This window comes from Phocoena sinus, chromosome 9 (genome assembly GCF_008692025.1).
Source record: "Phocoena sinus isolate mPhoSin1 chromosome 9, mPhoSin1.pri, whole genome shotgun sequence".
Taxonomy (NCBI): Eukaryota; Metazoa; Chordata; class Mammalia; order Artiodactyla; family Phocoenidae; genus Phocoena; species Phocoena sinus.
In genome coordinates this window covers 32,846,135-32,870,752 of record NC_045771.1, presented here as the reverse complement: position 1 = coordinate 32,870,752, position 24,618 = coordinate 32,846,135, and the positions used below count along the sequence as shown (strand labels likewise).

At 40.3% G+C, this 24,618-nt stretch overlaps 1 protein-coding gene across 12 annotated transcripts in view; it reads left to right on the top strand.

Moving 5' to 3' along the window:
- Positions 1 to 24,618, top strand: part of ST7 (suppression of tumorigenicity 7) — a 261,656-nt gene that overhangs the window by 176,212 nt on the left and 60,826 nt on the right. The window lies entirely within an intron of this gene.

Here is a 24,618-nt window from a genome sequence, read left to right as displayed (position 1 = left end):
TTGTGCCCTGTTTCCTCATCTGTAAAGTGGGGATAACAGTAACTTTAGCAATAACAATACACTAATAATAATGATTACTACTTAGGAGTGTTGTGAAGATTAAATGAGATAATACATGCAAAGCTTTTAATAGAGTGACTGGCCTATTTAAGAAATCTCAGTAGATATCCTTATTATTAGACCTTTGGGACTGTAGCCAGAAGCCAAGAATGAGATCAGCCATTTTAGCTAACTGACTTCTTTTGTGTTTAGTTGTTAGGAAGATTTGAATAAACTATGGCTCAAATTGCTACTCTCAAATTTAATAACATTATGATCTAATCTTATTATAGTCACTTCAAGCATTTTCCTACATTCTTGAATCAGGATATTTTATTAGTGGTAGTCAACATAATAAGAGAAAATAGGTGAGAGTTTTAAAACAGAAGAGAACCAAAGGAGGTTATTATTATGTAACTTTAAATAAAAACAGTGGTTTTAAGGGAAACCAGTTGAGGAACTTTTACTTCCAAATTTTTTTTTTCACATTTTTTTTTTATAGTAAGAAATACTTTTCATAAAGAAACAGACACCAGTGGGAATTGTATTTATAAACAATTTTCTTTTTAAAAACAATCTCAGAAAGCCTTTGTCAACGTTTTATTCTTCTACTGTCTTCCTGAATTAGGAGACAGGTAACTGCCCATTATAAAAATAAAAGAAACACGGGGTAAGAAAAGTGGCATCCTGCCCAGTTCTCAGCTTTTGGGTTTGAGAACAGGACTGTGTAAACCCAGTGAGCCTTTCCTCAGTTTGTCTCTGGAAGGGTAGTAATTCATGTAAATTCCCAGTTACTCTTTGGTGGTGGGGACCTGCACTCCAGGCTCAGCCCTGGTTATTTCTGCAAGTTACAGTATAATGTGAAGGCCCAAGTGAGGCCCATACTTCTGGCTCGGGTTCTGGCTACTCCATTAAACAGCAGTTTAGCCACCAGATGTGAGGAGAGGAACAGAGGAGGGAGATTCCAAGATAATTCTAACTTGACTGAAGGTGATAGATGTTTCTTAGGCAAAGCCACTGCTAGGGGGATCTCCCAGGATTCAATTCTTTTGGTCGAAGGAAGAATTTAAAGAATGTTATATAGTGCTAAATTTTAGAAAAGGAGATTTCTGTAGAAACATGACTTGCTTGCAAAGCTTTTTAACTTGCAGAAATTCCAGCTTTTGATATAGTGCAGAAACTCTACCAGTCCCTGAAAGAGCTGAGAATTTTATGAAGGATGAAGTATTTCTCTATCTTAAAGTGGCCCAGCCACATTCAACCTTTAACAAGGTATTTTATATTTATTGCCTTTTCTTAACCTTAATTAGCCTGGGACAGGCGTGCATGGAGGAACAGATTTTGGTGATTTTCTTTATTATATGTTTAAGCAATTTCGTAGGCAAAACAAACTCAGATGATTTTAATTCCAGTTTTTTCAATCAGTCTCCTGCTGATTGTCATCATTTTTAGTATATACATATAAAATTTCACATGATTAAAAGCAATATGTCTATACTATGGTTTGATTTTTGTTTAACCTTATTTTATATTTACAATCCCATTTATTGACTTAGTCTACAAATAGATCTTGGGGGAAAATTTGGAATCCAGTGTAATAAATGCTGGGCAGGGAGTAGGAAAACCTGCAAGTAACTCTCAGCTTTGCTCTTCACTAGCTTTGTGACTCGAGGCAACTTCCTTCCCTTTCATGGGCTCTTCATTCGTCTTCTGTAAATTGGGGATAATGATTCTTACCTAAAAGAGTAACTGAGGGAGTCATGGGGACAATGAAATGAGATAATGTGAAAACACCTGGCATATAGTAGACGTGCTTACCTTTTTTCCCTATTTTTTCTCCATTACATAATTATGTCTTAATTTGCTGAACTATACCCCTGATGGGCATTTTGGGATATTTATGATTTCTTTTTCTTGAATGAATCAATTAGTCTCTCTCCTTCTCTTTTCATATGTGTATACACACACATCCATATACATGTATATATCTATAATCCTATGTATATATTTCTTGGGTTACTTTTCTAAAAAAAAAATCTGTCATATTATTAGACTACCAAGACATGTTGTCTTTTGACTGGGTCTACGGAGCATCCAGTAGATATGGGCCCTAGTGTTGTAAACAGTCCAGTGAAGGACACCGTCAGACATGGTGGAGATTTGTTTTGAAGAGAAATATCCAAAGTGCTCTTTCCTTCAGAAACTGCTGGAACCCTAAACGGAGGAGGGGAGGTTGAGGCCCCTCTCTCTGTTAAAGCCGAAGCTGGTCCCCGCCCTGCAGCAGACAGTTGGGCCAGCCTGGCTCCTCTCAGATCACGGGTCACACGTAGACAGGGACTTCCCTGAGGGGCCACTCCTTCAACAGCGTGCTCACGAACCATTTTGCTGGGAAGCTTCCTCTGATAAAACAGCATGCTGGGTTTCAGGCAGCCTGCTGATAAAGCATTAGGGCAGGAGGATCTAAGTTTTCATTAAGACACAGCCATCCTCCCCCGTGTGCGTTAGTGGAAACTTTCCTAGAGCAGATTTTAAAGTGGACATAGATATGGCAGAGTCAGAATGCCTTCCCTGTAGAAAGTAGACTCTTTAAAACATTTCTCTGGCAATCCCTTAAGAAAGGGAAAACTGTTAAAAACTGTTCATTGGTGATTTATCCTGAAAGAGAATGAATGGGAATTCTGGGAAGGCCAGCTGTCGATGGTTATGGATCAAAATATTGATCCTGTAAGTGAAATATTGATGAGGTAAGAAAACATAGGCTTCTTAATGTCAAGATTCATGGTTTCTCGTTTTGAAAGCAACACATTAATTATTTTGAATTCACAGGCTGCTTTCTCAAAAACTCACTTTAATTAGCTTCCTTTTGCAGTCAAGAATACAAAAGCACCGTCCTTACTGAAGGAGTGTTTGGCAGTGAATAGAGCTAATAAGAGAGCATGGTGGCTTTTGAACTTCACTCTAAGGTGTTACTTATTATTCAAAATGAAAAGAGTTACATTTAAAGAAAGTCTTTCTTTTTCAAATTTAAAGAAAGTCTATTTGCTTATTCTCATTTGGGGGAATTTTGCCTCTTTTATTTTTTTAATTTAAAAAATTTTTATTTTATTTTATTTTTGTTTTCATTCTTCCCCGCCTCTTTTATTAACATTTGATATATGACACAATTTTTCTCTTTTTAACTTTTACCATTTAGCTGACCTCACAGTTTTCCTCTGTCTTTCCCTGGCCCTATTTGAGTAGATTGGAAATAGAATTCATAAGGCTGACTGGTCTGGCCCCTTAGCCATACTCAGTCAGAATTGGTGTAAACTGGTATGGGTGGGATTGTGTGCTCAGATAAGAGGACCCTCTTAAAGCTCCTCTTGCCCCAGGTCATTTGGTCTAGGGTATGATTTCCCAGTCTTGGCACTATTGACATTTTGTGCCACATGGCTTTGTCGTGGGTGTCCTGTATTGTAGGCTGTTCAGCGGTATTGCTGGCCTCTACCCACTAGATGCAGTAGCAGCCCACCCCCTTGTTGCTCCCCAGTGTGACAACCAAAAATGTCTCTAGACACTGCTCGTCTTTAGACATTTGTCCCCTAGGGGAGGGGGTGTGCAAAATCACTACCCATTAAGAACCACTGATCTGGAGAATCCTACAGTGAGTAGATATGTTTTAGGGCAGACATCAGATTTTTATTCACTCTGCTTGTTGGCAGTCTGAGTTTCCCCTGTGGTGGGTACAAACCTCTAAAATTGATTAGCTCCTACCAGAACCCTTGACCTGGCACCAGGCTGGTTTGAGGAGCTATTTTGTCTCATATGGGATTCCCTGAATAGGTATCTGGGGTATGAAGAGTAAATGAACTTAAAGATTTTGGCGGTGTCCTAGTTGGAGGGATAAGAAAGAAACAGAGGCAAATTATGGGGTGGAGGTCTTCCTTGGTCCTTGTCCATGCTTCTAGATCATCGTCTGCCTCTCTTCCCTAACATCTAAATCTCCTTTGAAAGTTGACCTTAAGCTCTCAGACTTTACCACCTGTTTTGCCTCCTTTGGTAGTTTTCTGCAGACCTCTGAGTCATTCTCCCTGATTCCTGTTTCACCCTCTCTCTGCAACACTACCTCTTTCACTATCCTGGCTTCTCATTTGACACAGGTCATCACAACCTTCTTAAAACATTTTATTTATTTTAGGAAACCATGCTCTCTAAGTTCTCCTGAAATTGCAGTCCTCCTGGCTAGATTCTCCTCATCTTCCTAACTTCCCAAATTTGAAGTGTCCCCTGGGCTGTCCTAAGCCTTCCTTTCTATTTCCATCTACAACTCTGGATGACGACATTTAGACTCAGAGTTTTAAATACCATCTAAATGCTGATGAACTTTTCTGTAGTGTTTATTATGTTCTAGGCATTATTTTAAGTGCTTTACAAATATAAATTACTTAATTCTCATAACAGCCCTTGACATAGGTGCTTCTTCAAGGTTACATAGCTAATGAGTATTTCTGAGAATGTGATCTTCCAATCCAATCACCTGCACCAGAAATATCCAGGGTGCTAGTTGAGCACCTGCTTCACAGGATTAGTGTAGGAATTAAATGGAATAATCCGTACAAGGCACTCGGCACAGGACTTCACGAATAAGTACTCAGTGTGCTATTCTTACCATTACTGTCTAAGGTATATTGTTAAGTGATAAGGAAAGGTGTAAATATTAGGTATAGTTTGATTCCATTTTTTTCAATTAAAAATAGATGCTAATATCAACCAGTGGTTCTCAAACTTTTTGGTCTCAGAACCCCTTTAAAATTACTAAGGACCTCAAAACTTTTGTTTGTGTGGGTTTATCTATTGATATTTACCATTTTTGAAACTAAAACTAAAACTAAATTACATCCACAAAGACCCTGTCTCCAAATAAGGTCACTTTCATAGATACGAAGGGTTAGGATTTCAATATATTTTTTGGAGGACACAATTCAACCCACAACACCAGGTTATATATAAAAGCAAAATATAGACTCTTTGTCAATACTTTTATTCTTTCTAAATTTCACTACCTATATCAGATTAGCTGAAGGCATGTTTTATATTCTTTAGACCATGTTAAACCCTTTCTCAGTCTAGCCGGTAAAGGTTATAACTGCTAAACACCCTTCTTTTGTTCTTAGTCGGGGCTCTTTATAAAAAATAGTGAGAGGAAACTGCAGTTACCTCAGCCCTGGGCTTGTAGCCTTCCTGCATTTTCAGCATCATTTCCATGATTCCCAGTTGAGAACTGGAGTGTTTTCAGTTTTTTGTCATGTAAGTTACATATTGAGTATTACTATGTACCAGACATTTTGCTAAGAAGTTTACATATACCATCTCATTTAACTCACATACCATAGGTGTCCTATTAAGTTGGAAGAATAATTTGTACTCACTGTAACAAGTCAAAGAATAAGGAAGTTACGATCTCTCCTCCACTCCTGCAGTGCCATCTCACTGAGGTAACCAACACTCGTGATTCGGTGTACATCTTTCCACCCCGTTTTCTTTGCTCCTATAAATACGTATCTGATCATGTAAGGATTTTGAGCAGAGTTGATTTGTATCTTAACCAAGTGTCCATGAAAATTAAGCCTTCATGGGGATGCTCACTTTCTGAGCTTCTTCTGTGGGGACTCCCTCTTAAAGAAGACATACAGGTTTTGAGATAATAAGTGCCATTTCTCCTGATCTCTTTTTTCACAACTATTTTATCCCTGTTTTTCACTGTTCTCAATTTTTATCTCAGATCACTTATTCAGGTGATCCTTCATTAAGGAGAGATTAGGGTCAATGAACAGAGAGAGACAGGGTTTTTTAACCAAATTTTAAAAGCATACAGAAGGATAAGTGAAGCTCATTAGATTTTGAGTGTCTTGAGTGCTGGTATGGTATTTAGTTTTCCTGTGTGTCCCTCTCAGCACACTGCACGGTATCTTGTAGATAGACAGTCAAGAAAATATTTGAGTTGGTGAATCAGAGCTGTGGCATACAAATTCCCAGTTAGCACTTTGCACCTGTGACTTTTGTTTCCCAGCCTTTGTTAAGACACCTCTTTGTTACTGCTTTAATTCTACTGATTTTCTACCTTCCTTAGAGTGGTAACATTTATTGTTAAAGTAAATTAAGACAAGTTCTATTTAGAATATTATTGTAGATGTTCATTATATATCATCCCTTTTAGGTCATTAGAAGTATCCTAGGGTGTAAGCAATTGACCTTTGGGAATTAATTTAATAGTATTGGTATTAATAGCAAGAGGATGTGCTTTAAATGATTTGCAAAGTGGAGCACTTCTAATGAAAGTGCACTTTAGAAAATATAAACCTCTGGGACTAATCAAACTCTTTGGAACATTAAAGACTATTAATTTGCGTTTTTGTCTGCTTATGTTCATGAAGAAAAATCTTCATGAAATTAATGATTTATAAAAAGAACTGGTATGCCCTTCCCAAATTGTTAAAAAAATTTTAGAGAATATTCTGTAATGAAAATTCTGTTTTTATTGCATAGGTAGGAAGATCTTTTTAGGAGGAAAATTCTAGCTGGATATATCGGAGGTTAATTTCTATTCCCTTTTATCTCTTTTTCCTTATTCTTAAATCCTCTAGTTTCATTCCTTTCTTCCCTCCACCTTTGCATTCCACAGGTCACATTTCCCTTTTATCAATATTTCCTTAAAATTGTCTTGGATTATTATGAATAACTTGGTTGATGGATTGTTTTAGAAGATGTTAAGTAGATTGTTGAAAGAAGTCAAGTACCATTATGTAGGCGTGAGGCACGGGAAGAGTAGCATTTTAATATGTCCAGGCAACCAAGTATCACTTGAACGTAGTTACTTTCAAGCTTTTAAGACAACCAGATATATCATTAAACTAAAGACAAAGTGTGCGGCGAAATATATTAATTCCTAGTAAGTGTTCCTGAAGTGTTTGTTGGCATGTTTTCTAGATTCTCTCTTTGCTATACTCACAAATAAAGAAAAAGTGAATCTTGAAAGCAAATGCTATCAATAGTAACTCACTGATCTTCAAAGGCTATGACTTTGAAAACTTAATAGACCTTTGCTTTTTTTTTTTTTATCATGATTTGCTTTTCTGGGTTTGCCTGATATATTAAGCTGACTTATTCAATAAATTATTGGCAATTAGTAATGTATATAGAAAGGAAAATGATTTAACTAATAAGAGCAAATGATAGATTTATCGATTATTGACTTAGCTGGTTGCATCAGCAATGGTGAAGCAGTTTCAGCAGCCCCGTATTCTGTATTCACTATTCAGAGTGAAGGGCTGGCGGCAAATAATCCCTGAGGCGGGTGAGACTGTTATTTACCTTAGGTGTTGTCATTTACGTAAGAGTCTTATTTGTGGCATAATAAATTCATGGCTGATAAGCTGGCCGTCACTATCAGGGTTTTTCATATGCTGGGCCCACGTTTTTCCATGTGGTGAGTAGTATCCGCTACTGAGTAGAGCTTTCAATGTATATGGCTGGCCCATGAGCAATTCTAGATAGATGCCTGTCATCTGGGGGTTTGATTTGGCTTCCCTCCTCCAATCAACTGTTCTTGACCTCCCTTTCCACGTATGCATCTTTGGCTTCTGCTTCTCCACTATGTCTACAACCAGTTCTTCTCTTGGATTCCTGCTGTTCTGCATTTCACCTTCCCAGGACTCAATCCTGGTTTCATTCAGTGGCTCCAGTCGTGCCCACTGTTTATCTAGTTCCACATCATCTCTCTCCCTTTCTACACTGCAGCCCCAATTTTGGTCTTCCACTACCCACGTTGCACTGAACCATCCAGTTATTCATCTACTCGTTCATTCAGCGAAAAAGGATCGAACCTCCATTTCATGCCAGTCCCTGTTCTGGGTGATAGGTATAATCAATAAACAAAACAAAGACCACTGACCTGACATGCTTTACATTCTAGCAGAGAAAAGAGACAAAAATAAACATAATAAGCATGTATTTTCATAGCATATTAGAAATTGATAAATGCTGTGGAGAAACAATGAAATAGAGCAGAATAAGGAAAATAAGGAAAGGCAGTGGGCAGAGAGTGGAGGCCATGGAAATCACAGTTTTAATAAAATGATCAGGTATGTGTGATGTAGAAGGTGACATTTCACCAAAGGCCCTGAAGCAGGAGTATACTGGTGCACTCAAGTAATAGCAAAAGAGTTCTGGGTGGAACAGAGTAATCCCAGGGGAGGGGTGGAGATTACAGATGATATAGGGTTTTTGGACCATAGTAAGGGCTTCAGCTTTTGCTCTGGGTGAAATGGGGGCCATGAAAGGTTTTGAGCCGAGGAGTGACATGACCACTCTTAATTTTTACAGCCTGCTGTGTGGCAAGGGGGAAGCAAAGAGGTCAATCGGAAGGCTCTTATATTAATCTTGGCGAAAGACAGTGGTGGCTCAGGCCTGAGTAGTAGCAGAGGAAGTGGTGAGAAGTGATCAGATTCTACATATATTTCAAAAATAGGACCAGCAAGATTTGCTAATCGATCAATATGCCGTGTGAAAAAAAGAGAGAAGTCAAGGATATTTCCAAGGACTTTGCCATGGAAGGAGAGGAGTTCCTATCAGCTAAGATGTGGAAATCCGCAGGTTTTTTGGGAAAAGTTGAGTTCAGTTTTGAACATGCTATATTTGAGAGAGCACATTACTCATTTTTATCATAAATAATGGCTTCTTAATCTTTTTGTGGATCAAAACAAATTTTCGCTTTGTTGAGGTGAGGAAACCATTAAATAGAGGAAAAATAATGGGACCTCTGTGTTTGATGGAATCTCTTCTAAAATATAGATGATGAGGAACTCCCATTATAGTACCATTCATTTAAGAAATCCCAGGAAGGCAAAACCTAATTGATTTTAGAGAGACAGGACCATCACAATCTTGCAAAATATGTAATGCAGTATGTGTTTAACTTACATATCTATAGATTTTCTTTTTCTTACCGTTTTCACTCAACACTTATTTTTCAGGTCTGTCCATGTTTACTTCTCGTACCTCTGGTATATGTTTGCAATTTCTAACTTCTGTGTCCTATTCCCTATTATGCTCTTACTCTGTTTTACTTAACCTTTCCCCTAGTGAGGGCCCCCATATTGCCTCCAGCTTCCCATTATCAACACCCTGATAGACATGCGAGAAGCCTTCCCTGGGATGTATGCCCAGGAGTGGATTGCTGGATATTAGGCATGTGAATGTGGATTTCAGCATGTCCTGCCAGTACACTTCCCAGGATGGCTGCCTGTGATTGTTTAAATTCTCATCAGCAGTACATGACTACGCCCATTTATCTCAGTACTAGGCCTGTTTTAAACACTATATATATGTTAAATATATTTTAAATTCATTGCATATTGCTTTTTATCATGTTATTTCATAATTTAAAAAATATTATGGGGCTTCCCTGGTGGCGCAGTGGTTGGGAATCCGCCTGCCAATGCGGGGTACAAGGGTTCGAGCCCTGGTCGGGGAAGATCCCACATGCCACGGATCAACTAAGCCCGTGAGCCACAACTACTGAGCCTGCGCTCGCAATGGGAGAGGCCGCGACAGTGAGAGGCCCACGCACCACGATGAAGAGCGGCCCCCGCTCGCTGCAACTGGAGAAAGCCCTCGCACAGAAATGAAGACCCAACACAGCTAAAAATAAATAAATTAAAAAAAAAAAAATTATGTCTGTAGTTTTTCCCCCCTTTTCATTTTGTATTCTCTTTATTTGCCTCTTTTTACTTTTATTTTTGCTGATCAGTCTTGACAGGGGTGTGTCTTTTTTTTTTTTTAACGTCTTTATTGAACTATATAATTGCTTTACATTGTTGTGTTAGTTTCTGCTGTATAACAAAGTGAATCAGCTATATGTATACATATATCCTCATATCCCCTCCCTCTTGCGTCTCCCTCCCACCCTCCCTATCCCACCCCTCTAGGGGGACACAAAGCACTGAGCTGATCTCTCTTTGCTATGCAGCTGCTTCCCACTAGCTATATGTTTTACATTTGGTAGTGTATATATGTCCATGCCACTCTCTCACTTCGTCCCAGCTTACCCTTCCCCCTCCCCGTGTCCTCCAGTCCATTCTCTACTTCTGCGTCTTTATTCCTGTCCTGCCCCTAGTTTCATCAGAACCATTTTTTTTTTAGATTCCATACATATGTGTTAGCATACAGTATTTGTTTTTCTCTTTCTGACTTACTTCACTCTCTATGACAGACTCTAGGTCCATCCACCTCACTACAAATAACTCAATTTCGTTTCTTTTTATGGCTGAGCAATACTCCATTGTATATGTGTGGCCACATCTTCTTTGTCCATTCATCTGTCGATGGACACTTAGGTTGCTTCCATGTCCTGGCTATTGTAAATAGAGCTGCAATGAACATTGTGGTACATGTCTCTATTTGAATTATCGTTTTCTTAGGGTATATGCCCAGTAGTTGGATTGCTGGGTCATATGGTAGTTCTATTTTTAGTTTTTTAAGGAACCTCCATACTGTTCTCCATAGTGGCTGTATCAATTTACATTCCCACCAACAGTGCAAGAGGGTTCCCTTTTCTCCACACCCTCTCCAGCATTTACTGTTTGTAGATTTTTTGACGATGGCCATGCTGACCGGTGTGAGGTGATACCTCATTGTGGTTGTGATTTGCATTTCTCTAATGATTAGTGATGTTGAGCATCCTTTCATGTGTTTTTTGGCAATCTGTATATCTTCTTTGGAGAAATGTCTATTTAGGTCTTCCGTCCATTTTTGGATTGGGTTCTATGTTTTTTTGATATTGAGCTGCATGAGCTGCTTGTATTATTTTGGAGATTAATCCTTTGTCAGTTGCTTCATGTCTTTTTTGTTAAACTTTTCACAAGAACTAGGATTTGGTTCTATTTATTTACTCAACTTTTTTGTCTTTATTCCAGTTTTACTGTCCATATTTGTACTATTCCTCTCTCCTCCTTCTCTTCTTTCTCCCCTCCCCCATTCTCTGTGTTTGTTGCCTTTTTATCAGTTTCTTAAGTTAAACACGTAGCTCCATTTGATTCTAAGTATCTCTTTATTTCCTTATAATTTTATCTTGTTCCACATAGTGTGTTTTTAGCCCCTTATCATTGATTTATAATTTTTTTATATTATATTTATTGAACATAGATCATATGATATTGATTTGGGGAAAATTTAATGGAGGCCTCCTCTGAGGCCTAGTTACATGGTCAGTTTTCATAAATTTTATATCTGTTTGAAAGGAGTATGCTTCTGTTGTTTACAAAAGTCTATAAGTATTTACTAGTTTGAGCTTACTAATAACCACGTTATTCAAATCTTCTGTCTTAGCAAAAATGTCTGTTTGCTCTATCAGTTTCTGAGAAGGATATGATAAGATTATTCATTTCTAATTGCTTACTTACCTGCTGTTTTCCATGTCCAGTTAATTGTTGCTTTATATATATTGAGGCTATATTGTTAAATGCATTTAAGTTGATAATTATTTTGTCTTACTGATTATTGAGTATATAATGCCCCTCCTCTGTCCCTTAGTCTGTTCTGCCTTGATTTTCTTTTTCACTTGTATTAAGATGGGCTGCTCTAGCTTATTTGGATTTGGATTTGCCTGGTATATTTATTTCCATATTTTATAATCAAGTTTTCTGTAACTTTTTGATGGACCATTTGTATCTGTAAAATTTTTGCTGAATATTGTCTTCAAAATCTGACAGCTTTGTATTTTGGTTGGTATGTTTTCCCATTTGTGTTTACCATCATTATTATTCTGTTTAGAGTCACTTTTTCTTTCATATTTTGTATCCGTCATACTTTCCCTCTTCCTTTCTTCTCTTCCATTGAATAGATCTGCCAGTTCAATATTTAAAAATTCTGTTTTATTATTCTTGTGGTCCCTACTAACTAGGATCCATACTTACATTTATGGGTTTTTAAAAACATTTTTATTGGAGTATAATTGCTTTACAATAGTGTGTTAGTTTCTGCTTCATAACAAAGTGAATCAGCTATACATATACATATATCCCCATATCTCCTCCCTCTTGCATCTCCCTCCCAGACTGCCTATCCCACCCCTCTAGGTGGTCACAAAGCACCGAGCGGATCTCCCTGTGCTATGTGGCTGGTTCCCACTAGCTATCTATTTTACATTTGGTAGTGTATATATGTCCATTATGTTTCTTGATCAGCTATTAAGCTTATCAATGTCTATATCTTTTTCCCAGATGGTACAGTTAACTTAGCCTGTGCCTGTACCCTCTCTAGCTCATGCAGCAACCAGGGAAATTTGTAAGCCGCTTTTCCTTCTGTGAGATGTGCAGGGAGCAGTGATGTCTGAGTCTCTACTGGTTGGCTGGGCTGCTTCTTTTACCAGGAGCCAGTGAAGCTGTTGACTTCTAGGGTGAACAGAGACGTGATTATTGAAAAGAGACGTTTTGGCTGACCTGGGCCAGAAGGGACAGAAACTATAAAGCAGGCAAAGCCAGCAGTGCATCTGATAACCAGGGAGGCCAATGAGTTGGGTCTCTTGGGTTTCTTTTTTAAATAATCAATACGAAAGCATTGAATATATTTCCTTCCTAGATAGTTGTCTGTCCTACTTGTTAAGAGCAGATACCCCCATTGCCTCTTCCCTCTCCCTGGGCTTAGAGATATTGCCTTTGTGACTCAAAAATCCACTGGTGCACAAGGCTACTTTCTGAGACCTGAGTCTCATTGAGCCCTCTGAATGCAAGCATAGTCTCTAGTAGAGCATCTTGCTATACTCTCCCATTAGGAAAATTTTTACTGCTTGGGTAGAGTAAAGGTAGTTACCACCTCTTTTTCTGCTCCCAAACACCTTGGACTCCTCTCTTTGCTTCACCTTCCACTTTCAGTTAATGTGCATAAGTCCTGTTAGCTCTACTACCATATTCACCTCTTTTCAACTGCACTGCTGTGATCCTCATTCAGGTTACCATTATCTTTCATCCGTACTATGCAGGTGTTCTCCAGGCTAATGCTGCTCTCCTTCTAGAGTCCCTTCCACAGAACGTAAACAAGTAACTTTTATTTATTTATTTATTTTGGGGGCTGCGTTGGGTCTTTGTTGCTGCGTGTGGGCGTCTCTAGTTGCGGCAAGCGGGGGGCTACTCTTTGTTGAGGTATGTGGGCTTCTCATTGCATTGGCTTCTCTTGTTGCGGAGCACGGATTCTAGGCACGCAGGCTTCAGTAGTTGTGGCACGTAGGCTCAGTAGTTGTGGCTTGTGGGCTGTAGAGCACAGGCTCTGTAGTGTGGTGCACAGACTTTGTTGCTCTGAGGCATGTGACATCTTTCCGGACCAGGGCTCAAACCCGTGTCCCCTGCATTGGCAGGTGCATTCTTAACCACCGAGCCACCAGGGAAGTCCCCCAAGTAACTTTGAAAAACTCAGATCAGAACTTGTTACTTTCCTGCTTAACAGCCTTCAATGATTTACCATTACATTTAGAATAAAATACAAATGTTTTCCATGGCCTGCAAGGCCCTACATGATCTGCTTCCTGCTTACTCTTCCAAACTCAGCTTATGCTACTGTTTTCCTCACTTGCTAGGCTAAAGCCACATTGGGCTTCCTTTTGAGTATGCTAAGCTTGCCTGTTCCTTCCTTAGGGGCTTTGTGCACATATTTCTTTTTGCATGGAATACTCTGTTCCAGATCCTCACTTGGCTGGTCATTTAAGCCCAACTGAAACGTTACATTTAAAAGGCTTTCCATGATACCCAGCTGAAGGAGCACTATACACGCATACTCACAAACACACAATACACACTCACACACCCTATCATTCTGTCATATTACTGTCTTATTTTTTATTGCCCTTTCACGTTTGAAATTATCTCATTTATTTATTTATTTACCTACTTACTTACTTATTTGTTGTCTGTGTCCCGCATCACCACTAGAAAGTCACTCCACAAGGGCAGGGACTTCATCTTGTTCCCTGGCACATGATAGCTACTCAGTTAATGAATGGATGGATAGGTGAATGGATGCCTGGGTGGGGAGTAGACAGGATCACTTCCTAACCACATCCCGCCAAATGCACAAACAAGGGGACTGGACTGAGATCTTACGACCACATTGCAAGCCCTTTTCCACCCTGAACAGATCTTCAGTTTCTTTAGTGAGCACTCATCTGATGAGAGATCAGGCAGTCATTTCATTTCCATTAAACTCAGGGGGATGAGAAGGGTTGTTTAGCCCAACACTTCTGTGGTCAGGTGTTTAGTCATGTATGGTTACTGCTCTGCAGCCCACTCCTGCTCTCTGTCTCTGCCAGCTCCAAAATTTGGAACTTCTCTGGGTCTTTTCTCAGAAGAACAGCTGAGGCTTCCTCTGCTTCCTCTGCTGTAGTTTAATCAATGCCCATTTGTAATTTGTCTTGGAGAAGTTTGTTAAAGTCTCTTGTTCAGTGACTGCCAGCCATTCCTCCCACCCTCTTCGCTGTTTTCATCACAGATATTGGTTTGTCTCCTTTTGTACCACTTTCCCATCATTTCAGTAGGTTTGTGAGAGAGAGTAGGTAGACATGCTTGTTCAGTCTTCCGTCTCAGTTTGTAAGTCCTTTGCCTGAGTTTTTTTTTTTACTGTAGTGATGTGAGATACATAACAGTTTCTGGAGTAGACTTGGAGTTTATTTATTAATAAATAAGTCTGCCTAGTCCTCTCATACATCCCTGATTTCAGACAGGAAAATTTATTTAGACCTTTCTCTAAATAGTAAGAGTTCATTTTGCACTGCTGCATCTCAGCATATTTTCCTTTCAGAAAGAGAGAAATGTCACTCCTGTCTTATATAGTTTCTTTTTTAAACTTTGCCTTCTATCCTACAGGGATGGGGAGACACATCTGAATGCTCTGGCTTTAATTTAACAGGTCCTGGTAGAACAACCCCAACTCCTTGGCCCAGTTTGAGAGATTTCAGAGGTAGAGTTGAGAGAAGTTGAAGACTGGTTAGATAAGGGTTTTTTTGGTCTTCTTTTTTTTACCTTTCAGGACATTGAGTGGTGTATGAGGGAGAGAACAAGAAAAGGTCATGGATGATTTCTTGATTTCTTTTTTGGGAAGCTGGGGAGACAACGGTGCCATCATGGAGATTGAGATTGTAGTATTAGTAGCTGGTTTTGGGAGTGGGTGGGGGAGGATTGATGGAATTATTTCAATTATAGATATGCTGTTTTGCAGTACCTGTGGGTCGTCCAAATGGAAATGTCTAGTAGGCTTTGGGACATACAGACCTTGAGCTCAGGAGAGAGACCTGGGCTGGAGGAAGTTCTGGCAATGATCAGCATGGAAGATGATTAAAACCATGAGCAATGATGGGATCATATATGGAAGAGCGAATATTTAAAAAGAGGTTTGGAGGAGAGTGCAGAATAGTTTGACCAAAGGAGACTTGAGAAGAAGTGAAATAGGAAGAAAATCTAAGAGCATGTTGTGCTGTGAAAACCATAGCAAGAAAGGAACATGAATATGAGATCTAGACAGTTCTTAGTGCAGTACTTGTCACACATTAAGTATCTGGTAAATATTTATTATGGAGACAATATTTATCACATTTTACTCCAAAGAGGTGGTTGGTAATTTGGCAAAAGCAAGATCAGTGGGATGTAGAGGGTATAAAATAGATTGCATTGCATTGTCCGCTGAATGTGAGGTAATGTGTCTTCTGGCGACAACACTTTCAATAAGCTTGTATATAAAAGGGAAAGAGAGGTGATGATACCTAGAAGGGAGCACATAAGCAGTAGAAGACTTGAGCATGTTCAAATGATGGTGGAAGAAGACTGAGAAGAAAGGCAAAAGTTGAACATACATTTGAAAGAGAGGGAATCGTTGCTGGAATGAGGTCCTGAGGAGTGCATAGTGATGAATTCCAGAGTGCGGGAGAGAAGGATTGACTAAAGGAGGGACCCCAAGTGTGGCTGATAGAAATATGCAAGTGTATCTGGATGCAGATGGGAATTGTAGTGGAGGGGTAGGGCTGAAGAATTGAAGGGGGTCCTGCCTGTTGACTTGTTTTCTTGACTAATAGTTGACAAGATCTTCTGCTAAGAGTTCACTGGGAGGAGCTGGGTTAGAAGTATGAAGAAATGGTGGAGTGGGGGAGAGAAGTCACCAGGGAAATACTGAGGGTTACTGGGCAGCATCGGCCCAGCAGAGATTGGAGATCATTATATTTTAGTTGTTCCTCCAAACCTTACACTTGTGGCCTTTAGCCTGAATGTTGGGGCAGAATTGATAGACATCTGGGTTGATCAGAGGTCAGGTGTTGTAGGGTGAGTACAATAGAAAGACAAGTCAGGAACTTGAGGGATTGTCAAGGAAGTGGTAAGGAGATGAACTGTGGGCTCTAGGTCGGGGAGGGGAGGGAGGGAGGGAAGGAAGAAGGGATGATGGACTCGGTCTTTTCTAGAGACAGGTGTCTTTTGAGTGTCTACAAGGTGCCAGCACGAAGTACAGAGTGGACAACAAGACAGACAACAGTTACGGCTCTAATGGAGCAGTTACGAGGAGGAGGGGAGACATGATGATAAAGGCAGTTACAGATTGTGGTGAATGCTATGAAGGAACTAAAAAGGCTGCTGTGATAAAGGGTACCTGGAGAGGGGCTAATTCAGATAATTGCTCAAGGAAGGTGTCCACAGGAGGTAACTTTATTTCTGAGGCCTGAAAGGTGAGCGAGAGAGCCAGCCACGTAAAGATCTGGGGAAAGACGTTACAGAGGAAGAGCTAAAGCAGAGACCTTGAGGCTGGAAAGAGTTTGGCAAGAATGAAAAGGAGGCCAGGTGAGTGAAAGAAAGGTTGGAACCAGGTGAATGGGAAAAGGCAGGCAGGAGCTGTGTCGTCCAGGGCTGTGCAGGAAATAGTAAGGTCTTTAGTTTTCACTGTAAATACACAGTATGTAAAACTTAAACATGTGTAAAACAAAGGAGGGATGTGATCTTACTGATGATTTTATAAGATTGCTGGGTACATTGTTGAGAATGGAGGGCAAGAATGGAGGCAGGGAGTCCAGGTGAGCAGGTACAGTAGTAGTCCAGACGAGAGCTGATGAAGGTTTGGAATTGGGGGTGGCAATGGAGGAGTGGATGGGTGTGAGATATATTTGGACATAGAATCAATATGATTTGACTATTGGCAAATCCTATTGCCTCTACCTTTAAAATAGATTTAGAACCCAACACCTTACTATGTCTACAGCCACCCCCTTGATCTCAACCATCGTTACCCTACATTGGATTATAAGAGCCTTCCAACTGGTCTCTCTGCCTGCACTCTTGTACCCTTGCATCTACTCTCCACACAGCAGCTAGGATGAACCATTTGAAACAGGTTAGACCATGTTATTCTTTGGCTTAAAACCTTCATTCTGAATTTAAACCCTACAAGTGGCCTAGAAGACTCTACACAGTCCAACCCTCATTTCTGCTCTGTGTTCACTGTGGTCTAGCCACACTGGCCTTCTTCCTGTTTGTTGAACACGCCAGATTCACTGCCACCCCAGGATCTTTACTCGTGGAACCCTTCCCAGGAATTCTCCTCTTCCAGTCTCATGACTAGCTCCTGCACCCGCTTTAGTTTCTGCTTAAATGCTACCTTCGCAATCCCACCTTCCCACCTTCGCCATCCCATCTTCCCTGTGCTGCCTTCACTGACTGCTCTATGTAAAACGTCATCTGCCTGCCATGCCAGCACTCCCTAACTTTATTCATTCCCGGCTTTATTCATCCTCTTTAGAATGTGTCACCACTTGAGAGTCTCTCTTTATATTTATCTGCCTATTTTCTATCTCCCTTCACTAAAATGTCACTTTCGGGAAGGCAGGGATTCATAAAAAGATGGATGTCTTGGGCTTCCCTGGTGGCACAGTGGTTGAGAGTCCGCCTGCTGATGCAGGGGACACGGGTTCGTGCCCCGGTCCGGGAAGATCCCACATGCCGTGGAGCGGCTGGGCCCGTGAGCCATGGCCGCTGGGCCTGCCTGCGTCCAGAGCCTGTGCTCCGCAACGGGAGAGGCCACAACAGTGAGAGGCCCGCGTATCGCAAAAAAAAAAGAGAAGTGAGCCCTGTGGTGTCCAACATTGACAGGCTGGGTAGGGGAGGAGCATCCAGTGGCTTCTGAGAAGGAGGACCTGGAAATATAGGAGGAAAACCAGGGAAGTGTGATACCATGGAAGCTAGGAGAAGAAAAAAACTAAGAGTAATGGGAATGGCCTGAGAGAGATAAGGACCAAACAAAGTGGACAGGATAAGGCACCGGTGGTCTCAGTGAAGTTAGAGAGGAAGTTTAGTGTGAGTAATTGTGTAAGATAACTAGAGATTGGTACGTTCTGGTCAGAGAGTTGCATAGATGGGACACATCTAGATGTCAAAGTCTGCAGTTTGACTATGACCTTGGGTTACTTAATTGCAGTAGAGGGACAGTCTTTTCCTTAGAGACAGTAAAACAGTTGAGAATCTCGGATACTAGGTGGAATGTTTACATGGACTGTAATCATCTACACTGAGGGTAGGACTTGAGGTTCAGAGTGAGAATATGGAGACAGGTGCCAAAATCTTTAGTGTATGAGGATCTGTTACCTGGTAGAAAACACGATCAAAGGTTGGTGGCCGGTACTGGAGCATTATGGTGTGAGCTTCAGAGGACCAGAAGCTGCTGCCCCAGGGCTGAGCAGTAACGGTCTGGATGTGCTTTGGGGAACTAGGAGAAGCCAGCCCTGCATCCTGCTGGTACACATAAGTTTTGGGGGGGGGCGGGGAATTTACAGAAGCAGTGAACTCAGGCTCATGTTCTGTAAATAGCTTATGGATGTGTTGGGGAATTTGTGTATCGTGGACTCAGGTTTCAGGAGAATAGAGTGGAAAGTCTTGGGGAGGAAAGAGAACACTGGAAGGCAGAGTGATTACAGAGCATTGTGGGGATGAATGTCAGAGGTTGAAGTACTGACCTTCTGCCTGTTGCTATAAAAGAATCTTTCATAATTGTAAACTTTCAGCCTGACCCTGTTGTGAGATGCCTGCCAGGGCGAGTATTTGTTAATAACTGTGCCCTAGATAACCAAATGAGTTAATCTTCTGAGTAGAGTTATTTACCATTACCCATGTGAATGTGGAAGGGTGTCTGCCAAACACAGTTATTGTGGTTTTGGCATAAAAAGTCCTTTCTGACAGTAATTGTTGGCCAGTATGTTTAGCTGCTCCTTGAGGCCACTCCTGGAACAGGAGAGCAATGCCATGTCATCACAGAGGGAAGGATGCTTATCGTCCTGTTTTCCGTTACCAGGCCTTCTTCCAAGCCATTTCAAATATGCATCAAATTGTTCAGATTTGTTCATGAACTCAGGGCTAGGGCGCAGCCCTGTTTGAAGCAGTTTAAGATGCTACAGAAAATGTTCTTAAACTGAAGCAGTTTAAGATGATACAGAAAATGTTTGACTCAACGTGTTACCTGTCAGTTTTGAGGACCGTTATAAATCATTCTTTTCCCCAAGACAGGATGAGGCTGACTGCTTCCCTGCCCTCTCCTCCAGCTTCACCCTCAGAGTTCTTGAAACTGCAGTTTACCGTAGAGTTTAGAGTAAGGAAATTTTACAAATATACAATAACATAGATGAGACAGGGGTGCTATCAGATCCTTGCTTTTGGAAAGAAGATTCACTGTCATGCCGACAGCTGTTACTTTCCTCTCCAGTTCTCAGTGATGAATGTATTTACATCGTGTGCTCAGTTCCGTGAAGAACTAGTTAACTGGTGATTTAACTAACTGTCCATGCATATCATGTATTGGTCATGTTACTTTGCAATAGATGCAGCTTAATATTTTCCTTTAGATTAGATCTGAAAATGATGTTTTCTTATTAATGTATGTTTAAGCCTCTCAGGACTGCATTTTAGAGTGGTCTGTGTAACTGGAACTCTCACGGCCCTCTGAGGACACTGGTAAACAATTCATTTTTTCCTTTCATGGCCCTTAGTGTCAGTAAAAATCAATGACAAAATAATAAGCATGCAATACAGAGTGTCTTTTCTATTTTCTGTTTATGCCTTTATTTGAAACTGTAATGAAATAATGTCAAACTTGCAACTATAAGAAAATAGTATCTGCTGTTTGAATATAATACAGGCCAAATTCTATAAACTTTAATTAGACCAAGCTTGCATTGAGCTCAGTAGGAATCTGGCTGAGGATCTCTTTTAATTACCTCTGCCTTAAAATATGTAAGAATTTTCACATTGCTTTTCTCACTCAAAGAACAATGCATGGATAGCTAAACTAATAAAATGTTTAAATAGGTACAAATCAAACTTGAAAAGTTTAAACTGTTGTTTTCATCCTGTAAGTCAGCTGAGAAAAAGCATACAGATTGTAGTTCTAAATTATGTCCATAGAGTATTTCAAATCCAGTAAATTAACTCTCCTTTTTTTTCCTATTTGAGCTCATAAATGTTAACCTCAGAAGTGCCTCAAATTCTTCCACTGAAATAAAGTTGAACTGACAATAGCCAGATGATGTAAAATTGAAACTGAAATTCTATCCTTGGCCCATCCCACGTTCTTCCCCCTAGGTATTAGAGGAATCATAGAAGAGTTAGTGTTTTCATTGTATGTGAACTGTAATATTTGGGCAAAGCAGGGCATATAAATTTCTTACTGCCAGGAGAAAGCAATTACCAGTGCAGAGAAGATAGCTGGCAATAAGTAAACAGAACTATGCTCGATAGGACTTTAAAGGTTTATTTAGAATGGCTTAGCTTATAGAAAACAGGCCTTTATGTTTATCATATGCCTTCATTCGAGTTTCTTAGTAGAAAGGCTAATTATGTCACCAAGCTATTTTTTGTACATTATTTCAAAATAAATAAATGAATTGGGCTGTGTTATACCGCACAGTTAAACCCCTGAAGAAAACTTAGTCGCACACAGCAAAACAAATAGCACCTTGAAAATGCAGTGTATCTGGTGTTAACATGCAAGGATAATGACTGACATTTGCCAAGCCCCGGATTGTGTCTGGGTGCACTGTGAGCTAGGTATTATCCTTATCTTGCAGATGAGAAAATTCAGCTCACCTGGTGCCAAGAAACTCCAGTGTCCCTGAATGGGAACCTGATCTATCTGATTCCAAAGGCAGTGGTGCTCTTGACTTTTGTATACCACCTCCCCCATGTTGAACCCTTTCCAGCAGCCCCACTGATGTGTGCGGTGCCTTCTCTTTTATTTTGAAAACAGTATGTCATGGGAATCTTTGTGGTTCTGGAGAGGAAGCAAGAAGGAATTTTATGACAGAAGAGTTTTCCTGTTAGGTGGTCTCAGCTAAGCCTAACCCTTAACCCTATCTCCAACCTCAACCCCAATCCCAGCTATAAGGGTTAGAGAGAGAGGGACTTAGAGGAAATTTAACTCTGAAGCATCCTTCAAGGTAAGATAATAATTCTTATAGCTCTTCACACCACGTCTGTCAGCGGCCCTACTCTCTGGAACTCAAATGGAGGAAAATTGGGACTCTAAGATGGGACTCTAAGACGTGGTTCATCTGAGATTAGCTATTATTATCTTGTCATCATTATCAAATTCAAGTGCAGTATATTAAAATCTATTAACTCACATTGATTTTGGAGGAAATTCTCTAAATCTTGTCTAATCAGACATTGCTAGAAATATTTTAAGGAGCTACAGAGTCAAACCCCCAACAGGAAGAAGTAATTTTGCTTCAAAGGGCAATTAGAAAATAGGAAAACAAATTAAAGTCTAAATGATAAAAATCAAAGTCTTCATGACTTGAGGAATTACAAATGAAAAGTACATCTAATGAGCTTCCTATGTTTGAGGAAGCAACTTTAAAAATGTGTAAAAATTTAATATATGAAAAAACAGCCTCACTACCCAGAATTAACTATAAAACTAAATAGTAGTAAATAAATAATTAACAGTTTTTATCATAAAACAATATAAAGCTATAGACCCCATGTGACTACCACTCACACCATTCACCTCCCCTTAGGTACCAGCAACTTTGTTTTTTCAGTTTGCTTTCATATAGTTCCATAAAATATACCCATAAACAATATGTAGGATTGTTTTGTGTGCATTAAAAAATGTAATTAAATGTTATATTCTCCAGCCTGTTTCTCTAGAGTATTTCTAGAGAACTCAAAACTGCTTGATGTTTGTCTACATTAAGACATATTAAGCTTAACTCCTTCCTTTTGCCTACTGAATAGCATTTTGTCATGAGTAAACCTCATTTGATCTATCCATTCTGCTATTTATGGCGGTGTTCCTCATCCTGTGTGAATATCCCAGTATGCGAATCCTCAGAAATATGTATGAACGGGCTCTAGGAAGCAGAGCTGGAAGAGGAAGTATTGGGCTGTAGAGCAGGCCTTTTTCCATTTTACTACAGTCTGCTGAACCAGCTGTGTGTGTGAGAGATGCTATGTTTTTCAAGTGTAATATCACTATAAAACTCATTTTATGAAGACCTTTTGTTTTTTGAAACTTATTCCAGTTAACCAGGGATTGGCAATTTAAGGCCTGCAGCCGAATCTGGTCTCCTGCCTGTTTTTATGTTAAGTTTTGTTGGAACCTAGCCTCACTCATTCATTTATGTACTGTCCGTGGCCGCTTTCATGCTGTAATGTCAAAATTGAGTAGTCACAACAGAGACCATATGGCTCGCAAAGCCCAAAGTATTTGCTCTCTGGCTCTATACAGAAAAAATTTGCTGACCTGTGAAATTATAGTATTACCTACTGTCACTCTGTTTACTGTTTTGCTTTTTAAATTATCTAATATTCAGCTACATAAGTAAATAAATAAGACGATTTCAGAATGTGATAGAAGCAATGGAAAATGGTGATGTGAGTGCAGTGATGACATCAGATAGGTGGTCGAGAGAGTCTGGGAAAATGCCGTATGGGCTGAGACCCAGGAGATACGAAAACCAAGGCTCAGAGAGGTTATGTAATGTGTACAAAGTCACACAGGTAGTAAGTGGTAGAAGTGAGATTTAAACTCATGAATAACTCCAAATATAGAGGGCCCTTTCCTCTGTAATATAGCTGTCTTCATATATTCATGCAAACACAATACCAAGCAGATAGGTAAGTGTTATAGCAGAAAAGCATAAGCAAAATGGTTTAGTTCTCCTAGACTTGGCAGGCCAGAGACAGTGTTCTGATGTGTTGAAATTTGGAATCAGTACTGATTTGAATCATAGTCCTGGCACTAACTTGGCTGAATGACTTAAATTTGCAGCCTTCATTGTTGTTTGGTGGGGCGGGGGTGGGAGGGAGCTGTCTGTAAACTGAGGAGGGTGTTTGGATGATCTCCACAAGCTCTTCTGGCTCTCACTTTCTGTGATGCTGTGACTTTAGGAGGTGGCATTTGATCTGGGCTTTGGAGGGTGGGGTGATTTTGACAGGCTGCCTTGTAAATGAAGCGAAAAGGTATTCCAGGTGGTAAGAACAGTTTGAGCAAAAACACAGTGTCTAGGAACTGTAGAAAGAATTCCAGGGATGGTGTATAATAGTCTGATCCGACTAGGCTAGAGTTTAATCTGTAGAAGATGGCGGTGGGGGGGGCGGGGCAGGCAAGAGGCATCTGGCACTGAGCTGAGGGAGGGCCTGAAAGTTCTGCTTAGGAGCTGGGATGCTTTTCCTTGGAATTAGAGGATTTAAAAGGTCCTCTGTCTTTTCTTGAGCGTCCCTGTCCAGTGACCGTCCTCTCTCTCTATGAAGTTCCATTGATGGAGACTTTGTACACCATCTGTTCATTTTCAGGCAGCTCTAAGTATAAGAAAATTCTTCCTTACATTGAGTCAAAGCTTGTGGGTTCTAGCTATACCTTTTCTAAGGTGCAGATACTGAAAGTCATTGGAAGATTTTAAATGGTAGAGGAACATGTTGAGGGATATGTGACCCCAGGGCCTGAAGCAGGCCTGTGGCAGCACCCATATGACTGTACCCCAAAGGAAGAGTACTGTTAAAAGCCTTTAAAAAGCCTTCCATTCATCAAATATGTGTTGAGCACCTACGATGGGTCAGTCAGTGACCAAGAACCTAGTGATAAGACAGAGTTCCTGCTCTCACACTCTTCCCAGGCTCATGGGGAAGATGGACCAGCAGACCATTGTGACAAGGACTCTGGGAGTTTGGGGCAGGAGTCCCTAACCTGGCAGATGGAGGATAAGAGGTCAGGAATCAGGGGTGGGCAGGTAAGGGTTCCTGGAAGTTGAGGACCTGGCCAGATTGACCCAGGAGGCCGAAGGGAGAGCACCCAGGGAGAGGGAGCACACAGGTAGAAATATGAGTGAATGTGGCTTGTTTAAAGAACTGAAAGCCGTTCTATGGTGAGATGTAGTGTGTGTCTAGTAAATGGCTAGAAGTGAGGCTGGCCAGTAGACAGGGACTGGTCACGAGGGGCTGTGTTTGCCATGCTAAGGACTTTATATCCTAAATTTGATGAGAAGTCAATATTCTTTTTTGTTCTTTTTTCTCCCTTTTTATTGAAGTATAGTTG